The sequence below is a fragment of the Saccopteryx bilineata genome, chromosome X (genome assembly GCF_036850765.1).
Source record: "Saccopteryx bilineata isolate mSacBil1 chromosome X, mSacBil1_pri_phased_curated, whole genome shotgun sequence".
Classification (NCBI taxonomy): Eukaryota; Metazoa; Chordata; class Mammalia; order Chiroptera; family Emballonuridae; genus Saccopteryx; species Saccopteryx bilineata.
The window spans coordinates 64,459,399-64,475,093 of NC_089502.1; positions in this window are offsets into that span (position 1 = coordinate 64,459,399).

Below are 15,695 nucleotides of genomic sequence, written 5' to 3' on the forward strand. Positions count from 1 at the left end.
TCTCTCTTCCCCTCCCGCAGCCGAGGCTCCATTGGAGCAAAGTTGGCCCCAGGCACTGAGGATGGCTCTGTGGCCTCTGCCTCAGGCACTAGAATGGCTCTGGTTGCAACAGAGCCACACCCCGGATGGGCAGAGCATCGCCCCCTGGTGGGCGTGCCAGGTGGATTCCGGTCGGGCGCATGCGGGAGTCTGTCTGACTGCCTCCTCGTTACCAACTTCAGAAAAATACAAAATAAATAAATAAATAAATAAATAAAAATATATATTTAGAGTAAGCACAGAAGAGGGTTGCAATGATGTATTTCTCAGAGATGGGATGTTTATTTAAAGTGCAAATTCCTCCCCTGTACAAAATGAGCCCAAATATCCAGGAATAAGCCCAGGTATCTGCACTTTAATTAAAACCCCAGGTGAATTGGTTTAATTTTTTTCAAAGTAGAAAGTGAATATAATTTTTAAAGTCAAATAATGCTAAAAAGGCCCTGGCCGGATAGCTTGATTGGTTAGCGTGTCATCTGAAGGTACAGAGGTTTCCTGTTTGATCCCTGGTCAGGGCACATGCAGGTACAACTCGATGTTCCTGTCGCTCTCTCTCTCTCTCCATTTCTCTGTTGATAAAATCAATAAAATTTTTTAAAAATTAAATAAGTAATGCTAAAAAGACATGCAATAAGTAATAATTTCCTTGGCCAGTACATTCCTAAACCTTCAAACTTCCTCCTCAAAGGGAACAACTTTGAAATGTTTTGGTAATCTGTGCTGGCAATTTACATCCACTTTTATTTCTTTTCTTTCTTCCTTCTTTTCCTTCCTTCCTTCCTTCCTTCCTTCCTTCCTTCCTTCCTTCCTTCCTTCCTTCCTTCCTTTTCATTTAGTGGCTGAAAACAACAATGATTTATTCTTTCTCATGAGTCTGGGGTCAAGCATTTCACCGGGGCTTGACTGGCTAGTTCTGCTTCACATGCCATCATCTGGTAGTAACTCAGCTGGGTTCAGCCTGCATCGGAGCTGAACCAGAATGATCAAAAAGCTTTGCTCAAGGACGATGGAGTGCAAAAGTACTCACAAAATAGTTCGCTACAATGAACAGGGTAGGGACCCTTTTCATTACTCAAAGGTAACCACCATTGAAAAAACCACCACAGAAGCACATGAGATAAAAAAGATAGCAACAGAGGAAAGATGTATGGAATACAACCAAATAAAAACAAAAGATAGAAAAATGAAAGAGAAGGATCAAACAAGACACAAAACTAACAGAAAGCAAGATATAAAATGGCAATAGGGAACTCACAAGTATCAATAATTACACTAAATGTAAACGGATTAAACTCACCAATAAAAAGGCACAGAGTAGCAGAATGGATTAAAAAAGAAAATCCAACTGTATGCTGCCTACAGGAAACTCATCTAAGTAACAAGGATAAAAACAAATTCAAAGTGAAAGGCTGGAAAACAATACTCCAAGCAAATAACATCCAAAAAAAAGCAGGTGTAGCAATACTCATATCGGATAATGCTGACTACAAGACAGGAAAAGTACTCAGAGATAAAAATGGCCATTTCATAATGGCTAAGGGGACACTGAATCAAGAAGACATAACAATTCTTAATATATATGCACCAAACCAAGGAGCACCAAAATATATAAGACAGCTACTTATTGATCTTAAAACAAAAACTGACAAAAATACAATCATACTTGGAGACCTCAATACACCGCTGACGGCTCTAGATCGGTCATCCAAACAGAGAATCAACAAAGACATAGTGGCCTTAAACAAAACACTAGAGCACTTGGATATGATAGACATCTACAGGACATTTCATCCCAAAGTGACTGAGTATACATTTTTCTCCAGTGTACATGGATCATTCTCAAGAATTGACCATATGTTGGGCCACAAAAACAATATCAGCAAATTCAGAAAAATTGAAGTTGTACCAAGCATATTTTCTGATCATAAAGCCTTGAAACTAGAATTCAACTGCAAAAAAGAGGAAAAAAATCCCACAAAAATGTGGAAACTAAACAACATACTTTTAAAAAATGAATGGGTCAAAGAAGAAATAAGTGCAGAGATCAAAAGATATATACAGACTAATGAAAATGACAATACGACATATCAGAATCTATGGGATGCAGCAAAAGCAGTGATAAGAGGGAAGTTCATATCACTTCAGGCATATATGAACAAACAAGAGAGAGCCCAAGTGAACCACTTAACTTCCCACCTTAAGGAACTAGAAAAAGAAGAACAAAGACAACCCAAAACTAGCCGAAGAAAGGAGATAATAAAAATCAGAGCAGAAATAAATGAATTAGAGAACAGAAAAACTATAGAAAAAATTAATAGAACAAGGAGCTGGTTCTTTGAAAAGATCAACAAAATTGACAAACCCTTGGCAAGACTTACCAAGGAAAAAAGAGAAAGAACTCATATAAACAAAATCCAAAATGAAAGAGGGGAAATCACCACGGACACCGTAGGTATACAAAGAATTATTGTAAAATACTATGAAAAACTTTATGCCACTAAATTCAACAACCTAGAAGAAATGGATAAATTCCTAGAACAATACAACCTTCCTAGACTGAGTCAAGAAGAAGCAGAAAGCCTAAACAGACCTATCAGTAGAGAAGAAATAGAAAAAAACATTAAAAACCTCCCCAAAAATAAAAGCCCAGGCCCTGACGGCTATACCAGCGAATTTTATCAAACATTCAAAGAAGATTTGGTTCCTATTCTACTCAAAGTCTTCCAAAAAATTGAAGAAGAAGCAATACTTCCAAACACATTTTATGAGGCCAACATAACCCTCATACCAAAACCAGGCAAGGGTGGCACAAAAAAAGAAAACTACAAACCAATATCTCTAATGAATACAGATGCTAAAATACTAAACAAAATATTAGCAAATCGAATACAACAACATATTAAAAAAATAATACATCATGATCAAGTGGGATTCATCCCAGAATCTCAAGGATGGTTCAACATACGTAAAACGGTTAACGTAATACACCATATCAACAAAACAAAGAACAAAAACCACATGATCTTATCAATAGATGCAGAAAAGGCTTTCGATAAAATACAACACAATTTTGTTTAAGACTCTCAACAAAATGGGTATAGAAGGAAAATATCTCAACATGATAAAGGCCATATATGATAAACCATCAGCTAACATCATATTAAATGGCACTAAACTGAAGGCTTTCCCCCTTAAATCAGGAACAAGACAGAGTTGTCCACTCTCTCCACTCTTATTTAATGTGGTACTAGAGGTTCTCGCCACAGCAATCAGACAAGACAAAGAAATAAAAGGCATCCATATCGGAAAAGAAGAAGTAAAGGTATCACTTTTTGCAGATGATATGATCCTATACATCAAAAACCCCAAAGAATCCACAAAAAGACTACTAGAAACAATAAGCCAATACAGTAAGGTTGCAGGATACAAAATTAACATACAGAAGTCAATAGCCTTTTTATATGCCAACAATGAAACAATTCAGAACGAACTCAAAAGAATAATCCCCTTCACGATTGCAACAAAAAAAATAAAATACTTAGGAATAAACATAACAAAGAATGTAAAGGACTTATATAATGAAAACTATAAACCATTTTTAAGGGAAATTGAAAAAGATATAATGAGATGGAAGAATATACCTTGTTCTTGGCTAGGAAGAATAAATATAATCAAGATGGCTATATTACCCAAAGCAATATACAAATTTAATGCAATTCCCATCAAACTTCCAATGACGTTTTTTAAGGAAATAGAGCAAAAAATCATCAGATTTATATGGAACTATAAAAAACCCCGAATAGCCAAAGCAATCCTAAAGAAAAAGAATGAAGCTGGGGACATTACAATACCTGACTTCAAACTATATTATAGGGCCACGACAATCAAAACAGCATGGTATTGGCAGAAAAATAGACACTCAGACCAATGGAACAGAATAGAAAGTCCAGAAATAAAACCACATATATATAGTCAAATAATTTTTGATTAAGGGGCCAAGAACACACAATGGAGAAAAGAAAGCCTCTTCAATAAATGGTGCTGGGAAAACTGGAAAGCCACATGCAAAAGAATGAAACTGGACTACAGTCTCTCCCCCTGTACAAAAATTAACTCAAAATGGATCAAAGATCTAAACATAAGACCTGAAACAATTAAGTACATAGAAGAAGACATAGGTACTCAACTCATGGACCTGGGTTTTAAAGAGCATTTTATGAATTTGACTCCAATGGCAAGAGAAGTGAAGGCAAAAATTAATGAATGGGACTACATCAGACTAAGAAGTTTTTGCTCAGCAAGAGAAACTGATAACAAAATAAACAGAAAGCCAACTAAATGGGAAATGATATTTTCAAACAACAGCTCAGATAAGGGCCTAATATCCAAAATTTACAAAGAACTCATAAAACTCAACAACAAACAAACAAACAATCCCATAAAAAATGGGAAGAGGATATGAACAGACACTTCTCCCAGGAAGAAATACAAATGGCCAACAGATATATGAAAAGATGCTCATCTTCTTTAGCTATTAGAGAAATGCAAATCAAAACGGCAATGAGATACCACCTCACACCTGTTCGATTAGCTATTATTAGCAAGACAGGTAATAGCAAATGTTGGAGAGGCTGTGGAGAAAAAGGAACCCTCATCCACTGTTGGTGGGAATGTAAAGTAGTACAACCATTATGGAAGAAAGTATGGTGGTTCCTCAAAAAACTGAAAATAGAACTACCTTATGACCCAGCAATCCCTCTACTGGGTATATACCCCCAAAACTCAGAAACATTGATACGTAAAGACACATGCAGCCCCATGTTTATTGCAGCATTGTTCACAGTGGCCAGGACATGGAAACAACCAAAAAGCCCGTCAATAGATGACTGGATAAAGAAGATGTGGCACATATACACTATGGAATACTACTCAGCCATAAGAAATGATGACATCGGAACATTTACAGCAAAATGGTGGGATCTTGATAACATGATACGAAGCGAAATAAGTAAATCAGAAAAAACCAGGAACTGCATTATTCCATACGTAGGTGGGACATAAAAGTGAAACTGAGAGACATTGATAAGGGTGTGGTGGTTACGGGGGGGAGGGGGGAATGGGAGAGGGAAAGGGGGAGGGGGAGGGGCACAGAGAGAACAAGATAGAGGGTGACGGAGGACAATCTGACTTTGGGTGATGGGTATGCAACATGATTGAACGACAAGATACCCTGGACTTGTTATCTTTGAATATATGTATCCTGATTTATTGATGTCACCCCATTAAAAAAATAAAATTATTAAAAAAAAAAAAAAAAAAAAAGCTTTGCTCATCAGTTTGGTGATTTAGAGCCTTAGAGTTCCACGTGATCTCTCTTTTTGCTTGTGATAGGCTTTGGTTTCCTCCCAGCATGATAGTTTCAAAGTAGTTAGATTTTAAAAAGCAATTGGCCTGACCAGGTGGTCGTGCAGTGGATAGAGCGTCAGACTGGGATGTAGAGGATCCAGGTTCGAGACCCTGAGGTCACCGGCTTTAGCGCAAGCTCATGTAGCTTGAGTGCTGGGTTGCTGGCTTGAGTGTGGAATCATAGACATGACCCCATGGTCTCTGGCTTGAGCCCAAGGTCTCTGGGTTAAGCCCAACATTGCTGATGTGAGCAAGGAGTCACTTGCTCTGCTGGAGCCCCCTGTTCAAGGCACATATGAGAAAGCAATCAATGAACAACTAATGTGCTGCAGTGAACAACTGATGCTTCTCATCTCTCTCCCTTCATATCTCTCTCTCTCTTTCTCTCTCTCTCGCTCTCTCTCACACACACATACACACACACACACACACACACACACACACACGAAACTCTAGGACTCAAGCAGCCATCTGTCTCACTCAGCAGCAATCTCCACTTGTTTTACAGCCAATACGGACTTCCTTTCCTGGCATGGAAACACCGACTTTTGGAAACTGGGAAGCTGATGGGGGGACCTTTGTGGCTGAGATAACACTCCTAATTTTTACCTGCCACATGTGGGTATGGGACCTTTCTATTCCATGCTTCTACCCTTCCAACTAGCATCAATGTGTCTTTTATTGTATAATCTTAGTAACAGGATTTCTCTTCAGCTATACTCACGAATGAGCCCGACCAGGATCCACCAGGCATGCCCACCAGGGGGTGATGCTCAGCCCCTCTGGGGCGTTGCTCCACTGCAACAGAAGCCATTCTAGCACATGAGGTGGAGGCCATGAAGCCATCCTCAGTGCCCAGGCCAACTTTGCTCCAATGGAGCCTTGGCTGTGGGAGGGGAAGAGAGAGACAGAGAGAAAGGAGAGGGGGAGGGGTGGAGAAGCAGACGGACACTTCTTCTGTGTGCCCTGGTAGGGAATCGAACCCGGGGCTTCCACACGCCAGGCCAATGCTCTACCACTGAGCCAACCGGCCAGGGCCCTCAGGTAGTTCTTAATGTAGGTTAGTTGTGATTTTGAAGTGGTCCTGGGAGAAGGCAATTACAGCTTTTACCTCCTCCACCATTTTGACCCAAAGCCTATATCCATATTTCTAAATATATACTTACATCGGTAGTTCTTGATTAATCACTTTGTTTCTTTGTATTTTTCTGAAGTGAGAAGCAGGGAGACAGAGAGACTCCTGCGTGCACCCGACCAGGATCCACCCAGAATGCCCACAAGGGGGCAATGCTCTGCCCCTCTGGAGTGTTGCTTTGTTGCAACAGAAGCCATTCTAGTGCTGAGGTGGAGGCCATGGAGCCATCCTCAGCACCCGGGCAAACTTTGCTCCAATAAAGCCTTGGCTACAGGAGGGGAAGAGAGAGACAGAGAGGAAGGAGAGGGGGAAGGGTGGAGAAGCAGATGAGTGCTTCTCTTGTGTGCCCTGCTAGGAATTGAACCCAGGACTTCTACATGCCAGGCTGACACTCTACCACTGAGCCAGCCAGCCAGGGCCGATTAATCACTTTTCTAAGTTGAATTTTTTTGGGTGATGCGAACACAATTATACAGGTTTCAGGTGCCCAATTCTACAACACATCTCTGTATACCATATTGTGAGTTCACTCCGTGAAGTCAAATCTTTGTCCATCAGTCTAGTAGTCATTAATCTAGTAGCTATAATATTTGCTTTCTTGTTATTTTGCAAACAGTTATTTGGGACACTGTTTGATATAGGCCCAGGTCAAAGGTTATTTTTACCTGTTTTAACAGTCAAAAGGTTTTAGGCATAAGACGTGCAAGGCAGTTTCTCTGGGATGGCAGCTCTGTCTCCATTTTTCTCTTCTTTTAATATAAATTTTTATTGGGGTGACATCAATAAATCAGGGTACATACATTCAAGGAAAACATCTCCAGGTTATCTCGTCATTCAATTATATTGCATACTCATCACCCAAAGTCAGATTGTCCTCTGTCACCTTCTATCTGGTTTTCTTTGTGCCCCTTCCCCTCCCCTCCCCCTCTTCCTCCCCCCCCATAACCACCACACTCTTGTCCATGTCTGTTAGTCTCGTCTTGTTTTTATGTGCCACCTATTATGGAATCATGCAGTTCTTAGTTTTTTCTGATTTACTTATTTCACTCCATATAATGTTATCAAGATCCATCCATTTTATTGTAAATCAGTGGTTCCCAACCCCCGAGCCGTGGACCAGTACTGGTCCGTGGGCCATTTGGTACCAGTCCACAGAGAAAGAATAAATAACTTACATTATTTCTGTTTTATTCATATTTAAGTCTGAATGATGTTTTATTTTTTTTTAAATGACCAGATTCCCTCTGTTACATCCATCTAAGACTCACTCTTGACACTTGTCTCGGTCATGTGATACATTTATCCATCCCACCCTAAAGGCTGGTCTGTGAAAATACTTTCTGACATTAAACCAGTCTGTGGCCCAAAAAAGGTTGGGGACCACTGTTGTGAATGATTCAATGTCATCATTTCTTATGGCTGAGTAGTATTCCATAGTGTATATGTACCAAATCTTCTTTATCCAGTCATCTATTGAAGGGCTTTTTGGTTGTTTCCATGTCTTGACCACTGTGAACAATGCTGCAATGAACACGGGGTGCATGTGTCTTTCTGTATCAATGTCTCTGAGTTTTGGGGTATATACCCAATAGAGGGATTGCTGAGTCATATGGTAGTTCCATTTTTAGTGTTTTGAGGAACAACCATACTTTCTTCCATAATGGTTGTATTACTTTACATTCCCACCAACAGTGGATGAGGGTTCCTTTTTTTCCACAGCCTCTCCAACATTTGCTATTACCTGTCTTGTTAATAATAGCTAATCTAACAGGTGTGAGGTGGTATCTCATTGTAGGTTTGATTTTCATTTCTCTAATAACAAATGAAGATAAGCATCTTTTCATATATCTGTTGGCCATTTGTATTTCTTCCTGGGAGAAGTGTCTGTTCATGTTCTCTTCCCATTTTTTTTATTAGGTTGTTTGTTTGTTGTTGAGTTTTATGAGTTCATTGTATATTTTGGATATTAGGCCCTTATCTGAGCTGTTGTTAGAAAACATCATTTCCTATTTAGTTGGCTGTCTGTTTATTTTGTTGTCAGTTTCTCTTGCTGAGCAAAAACTTCTTAGTCTGATGTGGTCCCATTCATTTATCTTTGCCTTCACTCCTCTTGCTTTTGGAGTCAAATTCATAAAATGCTTTTTAAAACCAAGGTCCATGAATTTAGTACCTATGTTTTCTTCTATGTACTTTATTGTTTCAGGTCTTATATTTAGGTCTTTGATCCATTTTGAATTAATTTTAGTACAAATGGACAAACTGTAGTTGAGTTTCATTCTTTTGCATGTAGCTTTCCAGCTTTCCCAGCACCATTTGTTGAAGAGTGCCAACAATTTTGAGCCTAAAATTGTAAAGAAATAATCAGTCCTCAAGCCTATTTATGCCCCACTGACAAGAGAAACCTAACTTGTGGCTCCTAACTGGCGTGTTACAAACTGGTACCAGTTATACTGAATTGCATTTGTTTGAAGAGAATTATTAAATCTGCAAATTAAAAGTTTAGGTAAAAAAAGTGCTGTGTTGCCTTCTCCTAAGAAATACAGACTAAAGGCCTTTTTGCTCTCCACAGTGATTACAAACAGTTTTTCTAAATTTAAGTAAAGTTGAGTTATTTCAAGTTTTTAACATCCCTGGCAAAAATTTTAATTGCATACATTTAAAAAACACATATTTTTAAATTATAATGTTAACATGGAAAGGTCAGCTTTTGGAAATGTTTGTGAAGGGATTTGGAACTTTAGAAATAGTTCAGCTATGTAATACCATATGAAGTTTCGTTCTCTACCTGTAATTAAAAGTGATCCTTTAAATCCTACTGGGGATGTGATATTACCAGCACTGATGACTGCACCCTTGTTACCTGGGTCTTACAGGAAGGGAGTGGTCCTCTTCCCTTTGGGTATTTACTTAGCTCCACTAATGTACATAAGCTATCCCCAAAGAGGAGAAAAAATGTTACATGCCTGGCATTTGAAACACCAACTCAATAAGTTTAATTCTGCAAAGAGATATGAAATTCTTTCTGACACTATAAGAACACCAATTATAAGAGGCTTTCGTAAAGTAAATAGAGGGTAAAAATATTGAAGATTGGAGAAAACAATCTCTCTGTCAAATCCCAGCAATTCAATCACTAGGAGTTTGGTGATCTGGCTTGAAAAGTTTTGTTACTATTTAAATACTGCAATGTAATCGCAATGCTAAAGGACAATGAACCAGGTTTTCACTTATATTTAAAACTGTGATAAATACAAAGGGGCTAATTGAACTGTTTGTAGAAACACTCATAAAATGAGAAACAACTTTGAACTCCTTTTTTCCCTATGATTTCAAGTTTTTAAAATAAAGAAAGTCTGCAGAGCCTGACCAGGTGATGGTACAGTGGATAGAGCATCAGATTGGGATGCTGAGGATCCAGTTTTGAAACTCTTAGGTCGCCGGCTTGAGTGCGTGCTTACCAGCTTGAATGCAGGGTCCCTGGTTTGAGTGTGGGACCATAGATATGACCCTATGGTCACTGCCTTGAGCCCAAGGTGCCTGGCTTGAGTAAGGGGTCACTCACTCTGCTGGACCCCTCACCATCATGGCAAATATGAGAAAGCAATCAATGAACAACTACAGGTGCCACAACAAAGAACTGATGCTTCTCATCTCTCTTCCTTCCTGTCTGTCTGTCCCTATCTGTCCTTCTCTCTGTCTCTCTCTGTGTGTCTCTGTCACAAAAAGGAAAAAAAAAGAAAAGAAAGTCTGCAGAGTATATTTGGGATTCATTTTTAAAGACTCTAGAGTAACTGGATTTCCCAAATCATCTTTACAAAAACGGATTTCGGTAGATGTATAAAATCCCTGGGAAATTCTGTCTCTATTGACATGGTGAGAGGTTATGTTAGCCTTTCCAGAAACCCTAAACACAGGATGCTGTCATCAGTCCATGGATAGAATAAAGTAGAATGGCTTCCCCTACCAAGCCTTGCTTAGCCTTGGAGCAGCTACAGTCGTAACTGTCACCAACAAATCTATCAATAAAAAATGCATCAACTCCTTTCTTTCTCCTCTGCCTCTAAATAAACTCCTTTTTTCTCTAAGAAAGAGAAAAATAGTTAATAATTCTTTTGGCATTTAATTATTTGTATAAGCTACTTCAAAAAAAAGATAGACTACATGAACTCACAAGGTCAGTTCTCTTTATACTACAGTATTTCCCCCCCAAACACCCAAGTTTCTCCTCAATTTCCATCTCTGTCCATGATTTTTTCATTCCTCATTTAAAAAAAAACTAATGCTCACAAATTCAAGAAAGGTACACCAGTCACCACTTCTCACTATATATTTAAAAAGCAATGCCCTGGCCAGTTGGCTCAGTGGTAGAGCATCAGCCTGGCATGCAGGAGTCCTGGGTTCGATTCCCGGCCAGGGTGCACAGGAGAAGCACCCATCTGCTTCTCCACCCCTCCTCCTCTCCTTCCTTTCTGTCTCTCTCTTCCCCTCCCTCATTGGAGCAAAGTTGGCCTGGGCACTGAGGATGGCTCTATGGCCTCTGCCTCAGGCGTTAGAATGGCTCTGGTTGCAACAGAGTGATGCCCCAGATGGGCAGAGCATCACCCCTTGGTGGGCGTGCCAGGTGGATCCCAGTCGGGCGCCTGCGGGAGTCTGTCTGACTGCCTCCTCGTTTCCAACTTCAGAAAAATACAAAAAACAAAAAACAAAAAAACAAAAAAACAACTGTGTGGGTAAAATTTTTTTTAAAATCATAGCGAAGCCTCAATTTGTAGCTATATTTAGCTGGCATCTCCATTGAGAATGTAGGCTATATGCTTTGTAGAAATCAGGCATGTCAGGTGGTATAAGGAAAGTGGTTTCACCATAGATTTATTACATGTAAGTTTTGGGGCCATTTAAACAGAGAGAGAGAGAGAGAGAGAGAATTGAAGCACACAAAGACAGTTCAATGGAATGGATGAGGAGGTAAAATACTTTTAAAAAAATTATTGATTGATTTTAGCAAGAGAGAAAGGGAGAGAGTGAGAGAGAGAGAGAAACAGAGAGAAACATCAATCTGTTCCTGCATATGCCCTGACCAGGGATAGAACTGGCAATCTCCACACTTCCAGACAACACTCCAAACAACCAAGCTATCCAGCCAGGATGTATTGCTTTTCTAATGAACTCTTTCCCCTCAGGCTGAAAAAGTCAACAAATTTTAAGATTTTACATAAGTGCAGCAAGGTTCAGTTTTGTAGTCAAAGTAAAAATTGAAAGCTACATACAGACACGCACACAATTGTGAATGTTAAGAAATCCCAGTTCATGAAGTATAATCCTTCCTTTATTTATATATTTATTTTTTTTTATTTTTTTTTTCTGAAGCTGGAAACAGGGAGAGACAGTCAGACAAACTCCCGCATGCACCTGACCAGGATCCACCTGGCACGCCCACCAGGGGGCAATGCTCTGACCACCAGGGGGCGATGCTCTGCCCCTCCGGGGCGTCACTCTGTTGTGACCAGAGCCACTCTAGCGCCTGGGGCAGAGGCCAAGGAGCCATCCCCAGCACCCGGGCCATCTTTGCTCCAATGGAGCCTCAGCTGTGGGAGGGGAAGAGAGAGACAGAGAGGAAGGAAAGGGGGAGGGGTGGAGAAGCAGATGGGCGCTTCTCCTGTGTGCCCTGGCCAAGAATCGAACCCGGGACTTCTGCACGCCAGGCCGACGCTCTACCACTGATCCAACCAGCCAGGGCCTTCCTTCCTTTATTTTTTAAGATATTTTTATGATTATTAATTTTAATGCCGTGACATTGATTAATTAGGGTACATAGATTCAGAGAAAACATCTCCAGGTTATTTTGACATTTGATTATGTTGTATACCACATCACCCAAATTCAAATTGTCCTCCGTCACCTTCTATCTGGTTTTCTTTGTGCCTTTCCCCTTCCCCCATTCCCCCTCTCCTTCCTCACCCCCTCCCCACTCCCATTACCATCACATTCTTGTCCATGTCTCTGAGTCTCATTTTTGTGTCCCATCTATGTATGGAATCATATAGTTCTTATTTTTTTCTGATTTGCTTATTTCACTCAGTATAATGTTATCAAAGTCCATCCATGTTGAGTAAATGATTTGATGTCATCATTTCTTATGGCTGAGTAGTATTCATAGTATATATGTACCACATCTTCTTTATCCAATCATCTACCAAAGGGCTTTTTGGTTGTTTTCATGTCTTGACAACCATTAACAATGCTGCAACAACTACTTTAATTCTAAGAAAGAGTGTAAAAATAAATTTAAACTTCCATTTCAATGATATAAAAATTATTTATTATGCTGCTTGTCCCAATGTATATATAAGAACTTATTTATCCTCCTCTTGATTTCAGCATCTGATTTCTATCACGTTCAATTGCTATTCAAAAGAAATTTTCACAAGTTTAGTGATGAAATCTGGCCACACAGAATAATACATGCATTAATATTTTTAATGTCTCATATTGTGTACAAGTAGCGCTCCCATATACTATGAACTCAATTACTATCTTCATCTGTTTGCTGTATGTAATAAGGTTGATACTTTTTCTGCCAGCAAAAATGACAAAATCGCCTGACCAGGCACTGGCGCAGTGCATAGAGTGTCGGCAGGTTCGAGACTCCGAGGTCGCCAGCTTGCGCACCGGCTCATCTGGTTTGAGCAAAGCTCACCAGCGTTGACCCAAGGTCACTGGCTCGAGCAAGGGGTTACTCAGTATGTTGTAGCTCCCCAGTCAAGGCACCTATGAGAAAGCAATCAATGAACAACTAAGGTGTCACAATGAAAAACTAATGATTGATGCTTCTCATCTCTCTTTGTTTCTGTCTATCCCTATCTATCCCTCTCTCAGACTTTCTCTCTATCTCTGTAAAAAAAAAAAAGACAAAATATATTTCAGCCCAAATAGCTGTTCTATCCATAAATATATATATTTATATATTTTTAATTTTATTTATTGACTTTTAGAGAGAGGAGACAGAGAAAGAGAAAGAGGAGGGAGACGCAGGAAGCATCAAGTCATAGTAGTTGCTTCCTGTATTTGCCTTGACCGGGCAAGCCCATGGTTTCAAAATGGTGAACTCAGCATTCCAGGTTGATATTTTATCCACTGTACCACCACAGGTCAGGCTAGTTTTATATATTTTTTTCAAACAGTAAATAATGTAGGCCTATGAACTGGAAAGGTGATACTATCTTTAAATAGTTCAGAGGCTAAAGAAAGCAAATTTTAAAAGGAAAGCATGACAGACAGTAAAGAATTAAGCTGACATGTTAAGGCTCTGGTTGAGTGGCTCAGTGGATGGGGTGTTGTCTTAGCACACTGAGGTCACCGGTTCAATCCCTGGTCAGGGCACCTACGAAAAGCAATCAATGAGTGCACAACTAAATGAAACAATTAAGTGGAACCACAAGTTGATGCTTATTTCTCTCTCTCTCTCTCTCTCTCTCTCTCTCTCTCACACACACACTTTCTCTCTCTCTTAATCAACAAAAAAAAATGAAAAAAAGGTGACATGAGAAATATACTTACATTCTATTTCAAATCAATCATGTAGGCTCACAAAGGGAATGCTGATGGTTTTGATGATGTAATTATATTTAGCTAAAAATATCCATTTAAATTCTTCTATTTTCTTTTATAAGTAAAAAAAATCACATTTCTTTCTCTTTCTAATAGAAATTTGACTATTTAAAAGCAAGTCTTCTTGCCAGTCTTGTTCTAATACCTTGCTTCAGAATGAAGAACTGAATAGTTATTTTTTCACTGTCAAATTTTTCACCGAGTGCTTTAATTTCTATGGAAGACTGAGAATCCTGGCTGCATGGCATGCTGCTCTTGGAACCGTGGAAGTAAGGCTTATAGTATACAGAATTGGAATATATATTTTAATCTGACCTATGGTGGTGCAGTGGGTAAAGCATCAACCTGGAACACCGGGGTAACCGGTTTAAAACCCTGGTGCTTGCCTAATCAGAAAACATGCAAGAAGCAACCACTATGAGTTTATGCTTCTTACTTTCTCCACCCTCTTTCTTTCTCTCTCTTTCTCCTCTCTCTAAAAATCAATAAACAATCTAAAAAAAAGAAAAGAATATATATTTTATATATAGCTGGGCAAAATTTCTTCTTTTACTCCACTGAGGTCCTAACCAATCATAATAATTTGTCCCTTTCCTTTTTTGACAAACACTATTTAATATTAAAGGATAGACCAGGGGTCCCCAAACTTTTTACACAGGGGGCCAGTTCACTGTCCCTCAGACCATTGGAGGGCTGGACTATAAAAAAACTATGAACAAATTCCTATGCACACTGCACATATCTTATTTTAAAGTAAAAAAACAAAACAGGAACAAATACAATATTTAAAATAAAGAACAAGTAAATTTAAATCAACAAACTGACCAATATTTCAGTGGGAACTATGCTCCTCTCACTGACCACCAATGAAAGAGGTGCCCTTCCAGAAGTGCAGCAGGGGCCAGATAAATGGCCTCAGGGGGCCGCATGTGGCCCACGGGCCGTAGTTTGGGGACCCCTGGGATAGACTATGAAAATAGCTGAACTCTTGAAAAACAGTCTATTCCAGAAGAAACTGGGACAGCTTGGGACTCTTCTAGACTATATCAGAAACCTAGAAACAAACAAACGCTGTTCCCAATCTGATCATGGAGATGAGACTTAGTATCTGAAACAGCAAATACTGCAAATAAGAACTATAATAAAATAATAAATTATGTGAAAGGAAAGAAAGGTACAACTTGTGAGAATCCTCCTTACTAATTCAGATAATATGAGAATATACTAAGAAATGCAAAAAAAAAAAAATCCAAATCATAAAACGATTATTGAGGTGGAAGACAAGATAGCGCTGGAGTAGGCAGATGTACCAACATCCAACTCCCCAAACCAAAGTGAATTACAAACTAATTTTAAGAACTATCATCTAGAAAAACTAACTTTAGACTAAATTAAGAGGACTCTTCAACCAAGGAACACTGAAGAAGCCACACCGAGACTGGTAGGAAAAGCGGAAATGCAGAGAGGGCTGCCCAGCTCCCTGGAGCGAACAGCAGCCGGGAGAGAC